The sequence below is a fragment of the Oncorhynchus keta genome, chromosome 36, assembly GCF_023373465.1.
Source record: "Oncorhynchus keta strain PuntledgeMale-10-30-2019 chromosome 36, Oket_V2, whole genome shotgun sequence".
NCBI lineage: Eukaryota > Metazoa > Chordata > Actinopteri > Salmoniformes > Salmonidae > Oncorhynchus > Oncorhynchus keta.
In genome coordinates, this window is record NC_068456.1 from 3969648 (window position 1) to 3985008 (window position 15361).

The window sequence follows — 15361 nt, forward strand, 5'->3', positions numbered from 1 at the left end:
TGAATAAGCCGGATGTGGAGGTCCTGGGCCTGCGTGGTTACACACAGTCTGTGGATGTGAGGCTGACTGGAAGTACTGCCAAACTGACGGAAAATTCCAATCTAATAAAGAATTCTGAGATGCAACTGTGACAATAACATAAAATAAAAGCAAAAGCTCAATGCAAAAAAAGAAAAACCAAAAATTAACTTAACATTTTTGTTCATGAACATGATGGGCATTGAGGTGCGTTGGATACTGAAAATCATGGGGAAAAGAGAGACCAGTCATATGTTAGACTTGGTGGCAAGATAAATGCTAAGTCAAGGATACATAAATGTTTGTGTGGATTCAAATCAACGATTAACGATTGGAGGGGAGACAGTGGAGGGGAGACATGTTTTGTTTGTAATTAAAACTTTTGGTTTGCTGATTAAGATTAGCATAGTGAATACTAACGAAATGTGCACTTTCTCTTCCAGGAGTGGATGGGGTGTCATTATCTCTCTTTGAAATGTTTCCCAAGACTGTCTTCAGAGAGCAGTTAGTGAAATTCTGCAGTTTTATAAAGTATAAGGTTTCCGCATACGGCCATAAAGGGAGCTCCCAGATAAGTAAGGCCTGGCCATTTGTGTGTTTTTGCACAACGGTTTACCACACACACCAGCACGCATGCACACACAATTCACCGGTTATGAATATGTGTTAGTGGTGTTAATACCGTGTTGGATTTATTGTGTGTGGGGTCTTTTTAATTTGGTTTTAAACTGGGTACACCGAATTATGAAAATGTTTGAAATGTTGTTAAATGGTTTCTGAAGAAAAGGGAAAGAACATACTTGATGGTGTTGAATTACCTTTGTCCTGACTTTCTGGTGAAGCTTGATCAACCTCACTAGAAATGATCGAGACGTTAACTGAGATTAGAGTACAATATGAATGAGGGACACCGGTCTCTATTTTACCATTACCTTATGGGACACAATTATTTCCTTATGGAGTTATCAAGAGCTGTAATTCTAATTTGATGTGTTATTCTAATTGGTTTATTTTTTAATTAATAGGCAGTGTTTGTTTTTGAATCACTATGTGAGTCATATGTTCAAAGGGGCAATTACCAGTTCCTTGTGGCCCTGGCCTTGGTAAATATGCAAAGAGAACATAAAAATAAATGATATGTGGATAATGGTTGACAGCTACTCCAAATGGATTGAGGGTTTCCCCACCTTGGGTGATATGTGTACTGTTGTCGTTTTTGTTCATTTAAGTTTGTTTCGATACAAATCTCATCAGCTTGGGTTTGCTGTATTGTTGTATTGTTGTATTGCTGTATTGTAAGGGTTAGCGCTCTAACTCCTTGACCTGGTAACTCTGTGGTGAGGTCGCCAGTATGATAAGGGAGTATAAGCCCATTTGAAAAATTGTTTCAGCAGTGTGTTGTAATGGTCTTTGAAATTTGTCTGATACATTTTGGTATTAAGAATATTGGGAATGTCATAAATTGTCATATGGTGAATAGATGGTCTGGATTTCCAGAATCAGAAATGTCTTAAACTGTTGTTTTGCTCTGTCCTCTCTCTCTCCAGTAATGCAAAGGTGAACACAGATGGTGTCTTGATGCATGGAAGGGATCATTTGACCAATAACATGGTAGTGGTGGTGGTGGCTCAGGTGAGAGACTTGTGAGCTTGGGAAAATGGGATTATTTCCCAGATATTGAAACCGGGACATTATCATGGGCCATCAACTGTGACAGGCATGAGTTACATATGTGCCGTTGGGAAGATGAACTGTAAACGCTATCTGAAGAAGAAGATACGGCAGAAGATGAGTGCCGGGAAGATGTGTGTGTGTGTGTGTGTGTGTGTGTGTGTGTGTGGGGGGTCAACTGTGCCCGTTACTTTAATTTGGGATTGCCCTAAACTGTTTATTTGGAGTATCAGGTTGCTTTTGGAGGTCTACACACTAGGAAATTCATGGTAATTTAGGTAATACATTTATTGAGATACAGATCTGTCATTAATATGCCACTCGCGACAGGTAAACAGGGACAAACAAGGGCCATAATGAGAACATTTAATCCCGGTAATATATGGTCCCGTTTGTAAATGTACACTCTAACCATGACAATGTGTGCTGAGTTGAGGGGCTTGAATTCGAGTGATAGATTCAACGTAAAGCACTAAGGACTGTCATTTCAACATTTTGGTTGGATAATTCATCAAATGTTCCGTAGTTCTAAATTGAGCAGCTGCTGAAAAATGAGCTCCTGTATATATTGAGATTTAAATGTTTTTTTAGAGTGAAGTACATCGAAAAAATCAAGAGAAAACTGCAAGACTCAATAGAAGACAAAACAAGGAACAAACCAAAAAAGATAGGCTTTTGAAAAATTAACTATTTTTCATAAAATTGTACAGTTATCTTAGCTAGCTGAATTGCTAGCAGAATTGTTTACTTGTTGCTAAGCAGTTGCTAGGGACTCTCCTGGAAGAAGCTAGCTAGCTTACAAAGAATAACACCAAAAAATATATAGTTAACAGAAGAAAGGAAGACAAAATAAGGACAAAAGAAGGACAGACGAAAAAGGAAAAGAAAGAGGACAACAAAGTGAAACAGTCAGCACTTCTATTGCAACTTCGTATTTCGTCGTCCTAACGTAGTCTACACTGCTATCTGCCCAGCAGCTAGCCAGCTAGCAAACGTCCACCGTCTACCGAATAGCAGCACTGTAGAAACTATTACACTCAACTGAACGACTTGATTAGTGTAGTGTTAGCTAGCTACATAGTTGTCTTTGCTGTCTTCGTATCCAAGATAATTGTGTAGTTTAGAGCGTGTAGTCTTAGAGTGATTATCTTAATTTACCGAGGTTAGCTAGCCAGCTATTTGTCGTCCTTAACGTAGGAGACACTAACAGCTAGCCAACGTCTACTGAATAGAACTTCCGCACTCAACAACCCGGTCGCATTCCGCTTCGCTCCACAGGTAGTATCACATTTCCATTTCATTTCATTACAGCACAACGGTTTGATTTGTTTGATCGTAGCTAGCTACATAGCTAGCTACATAGCCGTCCGTGTATCAAAGATAATTGTGTAGTCTAGAGCGATTTTCTAGGTTAGCTAGCCAGCTATTGTCGTTCTTTTAACGCAACGTAACGTAATCAACACTGCTAGCTAGCCAGCTAGCCCCGAATAGCAGCACTGTAGAAACTATTACACTCAACGGAACGACTTGATTAGTGTAGTGTCAACAACGCAGCCACTGCCAGCTAGCCTACAAAGTCAACAACGCAGCCACTGCCAGCTAGCCTACTTCAGCAGTACTGTATCATTTTAATCATTTTAGTCAATAAGATTCTTGCTACGTAAGCTTAACTTTCTGAACATTCGAGACGTGTAGTCCACTTGTCATTCAATCTCCTTGCATTAGCGTAGCCTCTTCTGTAGCCTATCAACTATGTGTCTGTCTATCCCTGTTATCTCCTCTCTGCACAGACCATACAAACGCTCCACACCGCGTGGCCGCGGCCACCTAATCTGGTGGTCCCAGCGCGCCGACCCACGTGGAGTTCCAGGTCTCCCGGTAGCCTCTGGAACTGCCGATCTGCGGCCAACAAGGCAGAGTTCATCTCAGCCTATGCCTCCCTCCAGTCCCTCGACTTCTTGGCACTGACGGAAACATGGATCACCACAGATAACACTGCTACTCCTACTGCTCTCTCTTCGTCCGCCCACGTGTTCTCGCACACCCCGAGAGCTTCTGGTCAGCGGGGTGGTGGCACCGGGATCCTCATCTCTCCCAAGTGGTCATTGTCTCTTTCTCCCCTTACCCATCTGTCTATCGCCTCATTTGAATTTCATGCTGTCACAGTTACCAGCCCTTTCAAGCTTAACATCCTTATCATTTATCGCCCTCCAGGTCCCCTAGGAGAGTTCATCAATGAGCTTGATGTCTTGATAAGCTCCTTTCCTGAGGACGGCTCACCTCTCACAGTTCTGGGTGACTTTAACATCCCCACGTCTACCTTTGACTCATTCCTCTCTGCCTCCTTCTTTCCACTCCTTTCCTCTTTTGACCTCACCCTCTCACCTTCCCCCTACTCACAAGGCAGGCAATACGCTCGACCTCATCTTTACTAGATGCTGTTCTTCCACTAACCTCATTGCAACTCCCCTCCAAGTCTCCGACCACTACCTTGTATCCTTTTCCCTCTCGCTCTCATCCAACACTTCCCACACTGCCCCTACTCGGATGGTATCGCGCCGTCCCAACCTTCGCTCTCTCTCCCCCGCTACTCTCTCCTCTTCCATCCTATCATCTCTTCCCTCTGCTCAAACCTTCTCCAACCTATCTCCTGATTCTGCCTCCTCAACCCCCTCTCCTCCCTTTCTGCATCCTTTGACTGTCTATGTCCCCTATCTTCCAGGCCGGCTCGGTCCTCCCTCCCGCTCCGTGGCTCGACGACTCATTGCGAGCTCACAGAACAGGGCTCCGGGCAGCCGAGCGGAAATGGAGGAAAACCCCGCCTCCCTGCGGACCTGGCATCATTTCGCTCCCTCCTCTCTACATTTTCCTCCTCTGTCTCTGCTGCTAAAGCCACTTTCTACCACTCTAAATTCCAAGCATCTGCCTCTAACCCTAGGAAGCTCTTTGCCACCTTCTCCTCCCTCCTGACTCCTCCTCCCCCCCCCCTCCTCCCTCTCTGCAGATGACTTCGTCAACCATTTTGAAAAGAAGGTCGACGACATCCGATCCTCGTTTGCTAAGTCAAAAGACACCGCTGGTTCTGCTCACACTGCCCTACCCTGTGCTCTGACCTCTTTCTCCCCTCTCTCTCCAGATGAAATCTCGCGTCTTGTGACGGCCGGCTGCCCAACAACCTGCCCGCTCGACCCTATCCCCTCCTCTCTTCTCCAGACCATTTCCGGAGACCTTCTCCCTTACCTCACCTCGCTCATCAACTCATCCCTGACCGCTGGCTACGTCCCTTCCGTCTTCAAGAGAGCGAGAGTTGCACCCCTTCTGAAAAAACCTACACTCGATCCCTCCGATGTCAACAACTACAGACCAGTATCCCTTCTTTCTTTTCTCTCCAAAACTCTTGAACGTGCCGTCCTTGGCCAGCTCTCCCGCTATCTCTCTCAGAATGACCTTCTTGATCCAAATCAGTCAGGTTTCAAGACTAGTCATTCAACTGAGACTGCTCTTCTCTGTATCACGGAGGCGCTCCGCACTGCTAAAGCTAACTCTCTCTCCTCTGCTCTCGTCCTTCTAGACCTATCGGCTGCCTTCGATACTGTGAACCATCAGATCCTCCTCTCCACCCTCTCCGTGTTGGGCATCTCCGGCGCGGCCCACGCTTGGATTGCGTCCTACCTGACAGGTCGCTCCTACCAGGTGGCGTGGCGAGAATCTGTCTCCTCACCACGCGCTCTCACCACTGGTGTCCCCCAGGGCTCTGTTCTAGGCCCTCTCCTAATTCTCACTATACACCAAGTCACTTGGCTCTGTCATAACCTCACATGGTCTCTCCTATCATTGCTATGCAGACGACACACAATTAATCTTCTCCTTTCCCCCTTCTGATGACCAGGTGGCGAATCGCATCTCTGCATGTCTGGCAGACATATCAGTGTGGATGACGGATCACCACCTCAAGCTGAACCTCGGCAAGACGGAGCTGCTCTTCCTCCCGGGGAAGGACTGCCCGTTCCATGATCTCGCCATCACGGTTGACAACTCCACTGTGTCCTCCTCCCAGAGCGCTAAGAACCTTGGCGTGATCCTGGACAACACCCTGTCGTTCTCAACTAACATCAAGGCGGTGGCCCGTTCCTGTAGGTTCATGCTCTACAACATCCGCAGAGTACGACCCTGCCTCACACAGGAAGCGGCGCAGGTCCTAATCCAGGCACTTGTCATCTCCCGTCTGGATTACTGCAACTCGCTGTTGGCTGGGCTCCCTGCCTGTGCCATTAAACCCCTACAACTCATCCAGAACGCCGCAGCCCGTCTGGTGTTCAACCTTCCCAAGTTCTCTCACGTCACCCCGCTCCTCCGCTCTCTCCACTGGCTTCCAGTTGAAGCTCGCATCCGCTACAAGACCATGGTGCTTAGATGCACTATTGTAAAGTGGCTGTTCCACTGGATGTCATAAGGTGAATGCACCAATTTGTAAGTCGCTCTGGATAAGAGCGTCTGCTAAATGACTTAAATGTAAATGTAAATGTTTTAATTGTGATTCGGAAAGGGGATAAAGAGAGAGAGAGAGAGAGAGCTGCTCCAATGCTGTGAGGAGAGCACAAAATGAGGGGAGGGTGCACTGCTCAAATGTATTGGGTCTAGGGAGTGGTTTTCTCCCTAGAAACCTTAGATTTTAGTGTCCTCCGAGAAGGAGGTTATTAGAGAACCCACTTGGGTCATCCATGAAGCGGTTTTTGTTTTACCATGTCATCAGAATCCTAATAGCACATTAATACATATGGATTGCTGGATGATACAGTACAATTAATTACATTCAAAACCCATAGTCTGTGTCTTGCGTTTAAGGAGACTGGCATGGAGACCAGCATCCCATTGGCATCCCCAATCTCAATCGCATCAAGGGTGGTGTAAAATTATGTATTTTCTCTCTTCCCTGTTCAAGTCGATATGTTTTCTAAGCGTCGTGGAACATAAGTGTGATGTTTGTTCCAGAGGAGGGATTGATGGAAATTGACTAATTGATTTGAGAATGTTTTAGTATGTTTATAACTATAGAAGTGGATTAGTGGTAGTGACTAACGTGTTATGGGTTGGATGGAATGTAATGTGACTGGGGATGAGATCTGTGTGGCTAATAAATTAAGGAAATGGTAATAGAATCTCTGGGGAATGATACCACTCATGTATGTTTATTGTTACAGGGGATTTTCGTAGGAGAGGGAATGCAGTGAATGGTGCACAATATATGGACTACCATGACGTTAAATTGAACGTCACACATGCCCAGATCATGGCGAGTGGCAGAGATAGTGTCCACTTTTCAGTGATGGGTTTATCAAAGTAGGCACAACGTTTGAAAGAATAGCCACAGATCCCTATATAAAGGAGGCCATGTCACCGGAAGGGAAGTCTGCTGTAATAATAGCATCACATCTACTGCAGAGAGTGATTAACCAACACGTGACTCAGAGTGTTGTTGTGCTGATACGCTTTCAACGCCACTAATCTCTCCCCATTTATAACAGACAGAAAACACTTGACATATCTCCCAGAATATTGGGAATAATCGTCCGTGAGATTTTACTCGGTTCATTTAAAACACAACAGGGGCAATACCAGTATCGCAAAAAAAATCCAGGTAAATTATTAGGTGCTATAGCTTGGAAAATTAATAAATGCAACTAGATAGATGATAAATAGATGACAACATAATGATAGGGCTGTTCTCCTAAAGAAGATAAATCTGCTTTGTTTTTTGTTTCCTAGCCACGATACAAGTATCGTAATATTGGTATGGTCCTGGCCTTACTAGCTAGTGAATTTGGGCATTGATAAACAGCGTGTAGCTTTGCTATCATAAATAAAGCACACGATTATTTGAACTAACTCAAACTAGACCACAGCATGTCGTTTGCAATGGGAGCAAATCAATCAAACAAGCAAGGAAGGCAGAGCCAAGCACGAGCTAGCATATCTTTCATAGTTCCATTAGGTAACGCCTATTCTGCAATAACACAATTTCCCCTTGCACAATGTTTAAAAAAAATACTTTGGCAAAGGGTAAAGTCTACAAAACTTAGTCCACTCTGTAACTGATTCTAGTTTTGGGAACAGAAAACTAATGGGATCAAATGCTTCATAGATGAGGAAGTTTAGTCTAGTGCTGTAGGTTGGTCATCTTTGAATGCAGTAGGTAGTCAGTCATTCAGTTGTTAATAGTTTCCTTGTTTTTTTAAAACCACATTTATTGTGGTTCATTGAGGTCCATGTTAACAATGACACGTTTCAGGTAATAGGCCAATGTGGAGTGGATTTACAGTGGTTTAAATGGATACGTAAAAGCAGATTTTTGTTAAGACATGTATCATGGGCCAACATATTTTAGCGTATTAGCGTATGTGCTAATATGCATCTACTGGTATAGTGTGGACATCTTCAATTGCATCAATGTTGCTTTCTCAAACTCATTAGGGACTTGTGATGAGTCAAAATAACACATTTGGAGTGCATCTGACTTGTAGGCTATGAGAAGATTTGTTCTGATTATTTTAAGCAATAGCGCTACATAGTCAAAGTGAATTGTTAATCCTTTCCGTGTTTTTAAAGATATCGATGCCAAACTTAATGTTATTGATGACCATAAAAAGTTGCACATAAGCTTTTGTGAAGTGGATTTACAAAGGATGTAAATGGACATGTAAAATCCTATTTCCTGATCAATAATAATATCTCTTATCCAATCCCTTAGTTTGAGAAGTTAAAACATGTACCATGGGTCTATATACCAAAGTGTTATTTGGACTTGTGGTTCACAATATGTTTTTGAAAGGTTTTCAAAAAATTTACCTTATGGGTCCTTTTAAAAAAATTAATTGAAAAACATTTAATAAAATTCATATCTCTAGGTCAAACAGGTGACCGATATGAGGTTTAAGTGAGACTGCTTATAACAGAACTCCCTTTAGGCCATTGGTGCCATTTATTTGGCCAAGTTACTCATGCATCTAGTTCGTGTGCCAAATTAGAAAAGAAAGTTACCGATACTTGACTTATTTTACCATGTTAAGGAAAGAAAAAAGAAAAATTCAGAAAATAACAATGGGTGTTCACAGATTTGCTGTGAACCCCAAATAACTGTCAAGGTACGATGTAGCGAACAGACCTATATCGAACCACACCCCCAAGATGCAAATCAAATGTTTCTTAATGATCAGCAGAAAAGCCCAGGCAGAATCGGTAAGTACAGCCCCGCTATCAATTTCATTGTAATGGGAAATCTACTGGAAGCATTAGGATCCTGTCGGCGCTGCACACTAAGCAGCCTAAAGGGCTGGAAGATGTCAGATCGCAGGTTTAAATCTACTTGATTTGACTTTCTTTAAAAAAAAAAAACTACGTTTTGACAATAGTCTAATAAAATACCATGATGTAAGAAGATTGAAATGAAAATTGTTCAAAAGTTTGGCAAGTTCCTATAATAATGTTACACGCAGGGCTCTAAAGTGAGACCATTTTGGTCACGTATGCTACTAGATATTTTGCTGTGCAACCTGACATTTTATTTTGGGAGCAACCAGTGCGAACAGGGAAAAAAAATCACCCAGATAATAATTGATGTAATGATAGGCTTCCCTGTGCAGTTGCTTCTGAGTGCCTTAGAGAAAAAAGTTAGCGCAGATTAGTTCAATCCAAAATCGACGTGTAAAGAATACATCAGTGATTTGAATTTCTTTCAGCTTTGTGAGGACGTAACTGCATGGGAATGCCCGTGTCTACTACTTTGTGTAGCCAGTTGGCGATGTACAAACAGTCATTTCTAAAGGCTTTCCCATAAAATGTTCCAAATGAAATGTTAACTGCAAAGTTAACTGGCAGAATGATAGGATATCATGATGACTTGTATCAATCGGGTGGTGTTTTGTTTGGCAAACTCTGCTATTGTACATGCAGTACAGAAACACAGCCAGACAAACACCAGTCTCTTGACATGCTCAAATGATACTCAATTCTCTTTTCCAAACGTCAAAAGTGGTCTACTGATGTGGTTTAAGGATTGTTGAGGATTTAGAAGATCAAATTGAGTTGTTTTTCTATTACAAAAGTCTGAATAATAGTGAAAATCTGAGAAACCAACTGGGAGAAATCCAAAACCTGGAAAAACAAAAACACATTTTTTTTTGTGTTTCATTATGGCGAATAAATGTATTGGCTGGTAAGAATTCTGAGTGGCTCGTATACTTTTTTCATCTACCTGCTACAGTGGCTGGTAGACCAAAAAGTACATTTTTAGGCACTGTTCATAAACCATAAACCATGGGTCATTCCAAAACCCCTCACAGGCATTTGTTTACACATTGTTCAGTCATGTTACACCATTAGCTAGCTAGCTAACAACCTGGTTACTTTACCAGTATATCTAAATATTTTTTTATTTTTGGGTGGAGGCAGAACGAAAGGAAAAAGGATACCTTATTTAGAAAATGACTGATCTCTGAATGAATGACTGATCTCTTGCATGATAGGCTTCATGGTCATCACTCAGAAACAGTGTAGCACTTTCAATGAAATGCATCTCAAATGTAGGTTTCTACATTGTGTAAAAGCCCTATTATTCCACAAACGACTCATTCCAATGACAGATTTTTGCATCAACATTTTAGCTTTTTGTAATAAACAGATGTTTTACAGGGTAAAATATTAGTTTCTAGAGCACCACATGTGCTTAAAAAATGCTATATCTCAGTCAATGTAAAAATATACATACTGTATCTTGTGCTCCAAGATTTTATGTTGAGCTCCTTACTTTCGGTCGGGCACACCAATGTTACCATAGGTTTTTAAAAACATTTTATTTAGAGCCCTGTTTACACTACGATTAATATTAGCAGAACATTAAAGCAATGTTTTCGTAACTAATTCCATTATCTTTAAAAGTGAGTTTTAGGACATCCTGTCATAACATTACAAAATCTTGCGGGAATGTTCCATGCATGTTGTTTTGATGATGTCTCCATAAACATTAGCAGGACGTTCCTGTAATGTTTTCTCAGAACCAATCCAGAATTGAATCCAGATATATTTGCTGAAGTATGTTCTGGGAATGTTTTTACATCATCATGTCATAACGTAACACTATAACCTTATGAGACCATTGCCGTAATATTCCCTGCTTGTTGCTATAGGTGTTTCCAATAACATGTCCATCAACATTAGCAGAACGTTCGTGTAATGTTTCCTCAGAACCACTTCTATTGATCCCACATTATGTTGTGGCAGAACATTACCGGAACATTGTGTTATTACATTCCATGGCATCCTAATAAGATTCTCAGGGGAACGTTCTGAGAATCGTTCTGAGAAAAAGGTTGTCAACAACATTTTAGTGAATGTTACGAGAACATTCTAAGGATATTTAATTTCAAACATTTTCTTCAAAAAATGTCGGGTGATCAAAGCATTCTTTGAATGTTTGTGGGATGTTATTTATACTAATGATTTTTTTCTTCATACTAGCAACAATTTAAGGGGAATGTTGCCTACTGTCCTGGGGAATGTTCCTGGTTTGCTGTGAAGGATATAGAGGCCGTTTAGAGGCAGTCCTTACCATGAAGCCTCTCTCTGACCATCTGACTCCTCCCACTCAGCGGGGCAAAGGGCTCTGGCACAGAGCCATGGTCCACCTGAGAGAAAAGCATTCCACTGGTAAAATTGCAGCATTACACAGACAGACAGACAGACACACCCACACACTGCCACCCCGCCACCCCCCAACACACACTCACAGCTTTGTGAAAGACATCCTCCACCAGTTGTCCTATGACTCTGTTGGGTGGAGGCAGGAGAGAGGCTTTGTGCTGAGACTCACAGGATTCCAAGATACTGTTGAGATTGACCCTGCGGTGGGCCAGGTCCTCGCACATGCTCAGTAGCAGGCTGTTAAGGTGGTCACTCAACTGGACCGGCTGGGAGAGACAAGAATAAATATGAAAGACCGGGTATCAATATCTCTCCAGGTATCAATATCAACGGAGGGAAAAAGAGAAGTGTGATGGGGTTGCCCGGAATCACTGAAGGACTGAACATGCTTGAGAGAAAGTCTTGAGAGAACGAGTTGTTCTTCAACAAGTTTTTTTTGTTCAAGAAGTTTCTACATTTTGATGCCAATTAATGTTGAAGGCCATGGTAATGTATGGACCCACCTGATTCTGAGGTAGATGATAATCGACAGACCAGTAGAGAGTCATACCAAGTGAATACACCAGCATCTGGTAGAAGACAGAGAGATTAGAGTGTGACACTCAATATGAGTCAGACATTAAATCCTTCTGGGAAAAAAAACCTGCATGCCAAAACAATTCACATTAACACCACAGATGGTGTATCTTTGTGTATTGTGTTTTGGTTTACACAGGCAAAGCATTGTCTACACAAGGGCAGCACTTACGAAAATGTATTTCCTCTCTAGCACCACTGGATGGCGATATGTGTGTGTTATCTTTGCTTCAAGTTACTTGAGGCTCATTGCTGTGTTAGTGCTGCCATCTACTGCATCAGGACCTCCCCCCCCCCCCACACACACACAGCATGTTAGTGCTGGCCCCTTGTGTATTAGCTTCAGTGCAGGGACGTAGCTTACTGCAGCAGTGTTAATGCTTTTAGTTAGTGGTGCTGGCCCAAAGCCATGTGAGAGATGGATTACATCATAAATCCTCTCTCTGTCTGTAGTGAACCAAGATAATCCACACTTACACCGCTCAACAGCAGAACTGCTACTAATGTCAACATCAGAAACCACATTGTGATAGAGGCAAATCTAATGTCAGGTTTACATTTACATCTGATATATATAGATAGGATTTGGTGAGGGTAAGCTGACTTTAGGACTTTGCCTACGAAACGTCTAATTGAGCTGGGGCTTGGGCACAATGTGTGTATGCTAACCTTCTCTATAGCAGGTTTGGTTGAGGAGGCACGGCCTTGCAGCATCTCTGGCGCGGTGAAGGTGCATGCCTCATCTGATAGGGTGCAGTTCTTAAACGCCAGTGTTCCAGTGGCCGAGAGCAGCAGGGAGGTGGGGCTTATGATGTTACACATACTGTTATGTCCTGAAAAGTGAATAAAAATGCATACTGTGGAAATGACATGTAATACCTGATAAATGTCTCTAAATAAGTAATGTGTCTCCACAAATCCATATCCCATTAGTATATTATTAATATTAAGAAGTAGTATGTATAGTATACTGCAAAAAAAAAAAAGGGGGACACTAAAATAACACATCCTAGATCTGAATGAATGAAATATTCTTATTAAATACTTTTTTCTTTACATAGTTGAATGTGCTGACAACAAAATCACACAAAAATTATCAATGGAAATCAAATGTATCAACCCATGGAGGTCTGGATTTGGAGTCACACTCAAAATTAAAGTGGAAAAGCACAGTACAGGCTGATCCATTTTAAGGATGTAATGTCCTTAAAACAAGTCTAAATGAGGCTCAGTAGTGTGTGTGGCCTCCACGTGCCTGTATGACCTCCCTACAACTCCTGGGCATGCTCCTGATGAGGTGTCGGATGGTCTCCTGAGGGATCTCCTCCCAGACCTGGACTAAAGCATCCGCCAACTCCTGGACAGTCTGTGGTGCAACGTGGCGTTGGTGGACGGAGCGAGACATGATGTCCCAGATGTGCTCAATTGGATTCAGGTCTGGGAACTGGCGGGCCAGTCCATAGCATCAATGCCTTCCTCTTGCAGGAACTGCTGACACACTCAACCCACATGAGGTCTAGCATGGTCTTGCATTAGGAGGAACCCAGGGCCAACCACACCAGCATATGGCCTCACAAGGGGTCTGAGGATCTCATCTCGGTACCTAATGGCAGTCAGGCTACCTCTGGCGAGCACATGGAGGGCTGTGCGGCCCCCCCACAAAGAAATGCCACCCCACACCATGACTGACCCACCGCCAATCCGGTCATGCTGGAGGATGTTGCAGGCAGCAGAACGTTCTCCACGGCGTCTCCAGACTCTGTCACGTCTGTCACATGTGCTCAGTGTGAACCTGCTTTCATCTGTGAAGAGCACAGGGCACCAGTGGCGAATTTGCCAATCTTGATGTTCTCTGGCAAATGCCAAACGTCCTGCATGGTGTTGGGCTGTAAGCACAACCCCCATCTGTGGACGTCGGACCCTCATACCACACTCATGGAGTCTGTTTCTGACCTTTTGAGCAGACACATGCACATTTGTGGCCTGCTGGAGGTCATTTTGCAGGGCTCTGGCAGTGCTCCTCCTGCTCCTCCTTGCACAAAGGCAGAGGTAGCGGTCCTGCTGCTGGGTTGTTGGCCTCCTACGGCCTCCTCCACGTCTCCTGATGTACTGGCCTGTCTCCTGGTACCGCCTCCATGCTCTGGACACTACGCTGACAGACACAGCAAACCTTCTTGCCACAGCTCGCATTGATGTTCCATCCTGGATGAGCTGCACTACCTGAGCCACTTGTGTGGGTTGTAGACTCCATCTCATGCTACCACTAGAGTGAAAGCACCGCCAGCATTCAAAAGTAGTCGGCTGGCCCTCGCTACATATTCGTCGCCAGGTCATCTACAAGGCCATGCTAGGTAAAGCTCCACCTTATCTCAGTTCACTGGTCACGATGGCAACACCCATCCGTAGCACGCGCTCCAGCAGGTGTATCTCACTGATCATCCCTAAAGCCAACACCTCATTTGGCCGCCTTTCGTTCCAGTACTCTGCTGCCTGTGACTGGAACGAATTGCAAAAATTGCTGAAGTTGGAGACTTTTATTTCCCTCACCAACTTCAAACATCAGCTATCTGAGCAGCTAACCAATCGCTGCAGCTGTACATAATCTATTGGTAAATAGCCCACCCATTTTCACCTACCTCATCCCCACAGTTTTTATTTATTTACTTTTCTGCTCTTTTGCACACCAATATCTCTACCTGTACATGATCATCTGATCATTTATCACTCCAGTGTTAATCTGCAATATTGTAATTATTTGCCTACCTCCTCATGCCTTTTGCACACATTGTATATAGACTCCCCTTTTCTTCTACTGTGTTATTTACTTGTTAATTGTTTACTCCATGTGTAACTCTGTGTTGTCTGTTCACACTGCTATGCTTTATCTTGGCCAGGTCGCAGTTGCAAATGAGAACTTGTTCCCAACTAGCCTACCTGGTTAAATAAAGGTGAAATAAAAATAAAAATGAAAATAAAAAAAGTGACCAAAACATCAGCCAGGAAGCATAGGAACTGAGAAGTGGTCTGTGGTCACCGCCTGCAGAACCACTATTTTATTGGGGGTGTCTTGCTAATTGCCTATAATTTCCACCAGTTGTCTATTCCATTTGCACAACAGCATGTGAAATTTATTGTCAATCCCTGTTGCTTCCTAAGTGGACAGTTTGATTTCACAGAAGTGTGATTGACTTGGAGTTATGTTGTTTAAGTGTTCCCTTTATTTTTTGAGCAGTGTATATTGAGTTACTACATTAGCATTAGTCATTTTAAAGAACAGTACTGTAGTGTGTGCCCAGGAGTAGTATTTAGTATTACTCAGTGGCAGTGAGTAAGTACATCAGTAGTATTACTGTACCTTTGTATGAGACGTCGACCAGGGACTCTGCAGTGCCCAGGAGGA